We start from the raw sequence: 3,064 nt of genomic DNA on the forward strand, positions 1-3,064 counted from the left end.
ATTATTATTGCAGTCAGATTGAAAGATTAATGGATGGACTCGGAGAGGATGTCAAGAGCAGTGGACCCAGTATTGACACCTGCAGGAATCCATGGGATTCATAGTCCTGAGGGACAACCCTGTCAGGGTACTCAGGTGCTGTCAGAAGGTGCTGTAGGGACTCTTCTAACTGAGACAGAGTTGAGAGAAAGAAGGCGAAGCTCACCTGGAGAAGGAGTGTTGTGAATTGAAGATTGTAGTGTGAACTATTAAAGAGATATTTTGTTAATAAAATATGTTTACTTCTGCGGTGGGCTGGCGCCCTGCCTGTGGTTTGTTTCCTGCCTTGCGTCCTGTGTTGGCTGGAATAGGGTCCAGCAGATCCCCGTGACCCTGTAGTTAGGATATAGCAGGTTGGATAATGGATGGATGGAAATATGTTTACATGCACCCAGGAATATCTTGGTGTGATTGGTGCTGCTACTAGGAATGCAGCTCAGATATATCAAGTAATGTTGTTTCATTTGTAAATGGGACAGCTATGCTAACATCTCAATTACATGAAAACAAAAACCAGCCATTCCATAACATTTGTTTCTAGAGCAGAAAATTGTGGCACATAATAAACCACTTAACGACCCAATAAAGATTTTTTTTGCCTCCTCTTCATTTAAAACTTGGACTGATGAAAAATTTTGTGAAAGCAATAAACAAGGATGGTGAAGAATTTTAATACTGTATCTGAAACAGATGTTACCACAAATAACTGATGCCATGACTAAGGAAGGCTTTTTTGTTGGTTTCTTCAGGACATTGCAATGATGAAAAAGTGGTATCAGGACAAGTACAATCATTCAGTGCTGCCTGACTATTATTAAACACTAAAACCAGACATTTCAGATGCTGAGTACAAACAAAAATCAGCAGCAAAACATTTTAGCTAAATGAATGCAATGTGTCAGCATCATTAAGTGATTAAAAAAATAAATTTTTAAAGTTATCTTCATGTTTCTCCAGATTCCTATGTGATACAGTCAATCTTAAACTGAATTTATGTTCACCTTGAAGCTATCTGTTGTAATCATCAAAACTTTTTCAAGAACCAAAACTTTGTCCAGTGTTGTGATTATGGTATCCACTGATTAGAAATCTTTAAATATTTCAGAAGATTGTATGGGGGTGAATTGTCACATTCTCAAAATTGGATTTCCTCCCAAATCCCACACACTTGCAGGTTAATCCTCTTGTGTTAGGGTCAGCACCGACCCGTTTTACTTTTTAAATGCATAAAACTACTACCTAATTTTGTTTATTGCATCAAGGCTTTTTGACTTTCTCAGGAATCTGTATTTAATTAAAATAAAACAAAAAAAAAAACAATTGTACTAAATTATAAAATGCTCTGGTGAAAATTATAACCTTTGTGTTGGTAGGGTCAGTTTTGACCCAGTTATAATTTAAGGTTATAAAACAATAGTTAGGGTCAAAACAAAAATCATAAACACACTTTGAGGGGCTTCTCTCTTTGCCTGTGTGTCTCCTTACCTGAACAAACAAACAAACAAACAAAGACAGACCTGTTCAGACATGTAAGGCTTGCATAAGACAAATTTAGTTTAGCGTTGGTGACTTGTAGAGTACACATCTCCTGTTTGCAGCAGTCAAAAATGAGAAGAAGATTTACAGTAAGCCAAGCTCTGGATCATATCTTTTCTGAAAATGAGGCAGAGGACACAGAACAGCATAGTGATACAGATGAGCAGGTTTCCGAGGAGGAAGACATTGTAGAGTATCTACCAGAAGGCACAGACACATCTGATGAGTCTGATGAGGAGGTCACCGATGCTGAAGCTGTACTCACTCCTGCTGAAACGTTCAAATCCAAAAGTGGTAACATCTGTTGGAGCTCAGTACCTCCTGACTTACATGGCAGGGCAGCTGCTGCAAATGTCATCAAAATGACCCCTGGAATCACAAGGTTTGCTGTGACAAGAGTAAGTGACATCAAGACATGTTTTGATCTGTTTATGCCATTGTCACTAAAGAAAGTCATGATTGCTATGACAAACCTTGAAGGAAAAAAGGTTCATGGCGACATGTGGAATGACATTGATGAGGAATACCTGGATGCTTATATTGGTGTTCTTCTTCTTGCTGGTGTTTACAAATCCAGCAATGAGGCCACTGATAGTCTCTGGGATGCGTCGACAGGCAGAAATATTTTCCGGGCAACAATGTCACTTCAGTCATTTCGAATGATATAAAGAGTCCTTAGATTTGACAACAGAGAAACTGGAGAAAAATCTGTCAAGCTTGCTACCATCAGGGATGTCTGGGAAAGGTGGGTGCAGCTCCTTCCACTGATGTTCAACCCAGGGCCAGAGGTAACAGTAGATGAACGTTTTGTCCCTTTCCGGCAGTACATGCCTAGTAAGCCAGGGAAATACGGCATAAAAATTTGGGCAGCCTGTGATGCAAAAACCAGCTATGCATGGAATCTGCAGATTTACACAGGCAAACATGCAAGTGGCATTCCTGAGAAAAATCAAGGGAAACGTGTAGTCCTCGATATGACTACTGGACTGCGGGGTCACAATATCACATGTGACAATTTCTTTACCAGCTATGACCTTGGACAAGAACTTCTCAGGTGGAAACTTACCATGGTGGGCACAGTAAAAAAAAATAAACCTGAGCTGCCTGCCGAAATTTTGCAGGTGAAGGACAGGGCTCCACTTTCTTCAAATTTTGCTTTTACAGACACCACCATGGTTGTTTCATATTGTCCAAAAAAACACCGGAGTGTGATACTTATGTCCACTTTTCACAAAGACGCAGCTGTGTCATCAGCAAGTGACAAAAAGCCCATAATTATCTTGGACTATAATAAAAACAAAGGTGGAGTGGACAACCTGGACAAGCTGACTGCCACCTACACTTGCCAGAGAATGACCAGGAGATGGCCAATGGTTGTGTTTTATAACATTCTAGATGTGTCTGCATACAATGCATTTGTGTTGTGGACCCACATTCACCTAGCGTGGAACTCAACCAGAAAAAACAAGTGGAGAATGTTTCTTGAGGA

Source organism: Erpetoichthys calabaricus, chromosome 3 (genome assembly GCF_900747795.2).
Source record: "Erpetoichthys calabaricus chromosome 3, fErpCal1.3, whole genome shotgun sequence".
NCBI classification, from domain to species: Eukaryota; Metazoa; Chordata; class Cladistia; order Polypteriformes; family Polypteridae; genus Erpetoichthys; species Erpetoichthys calabaricus.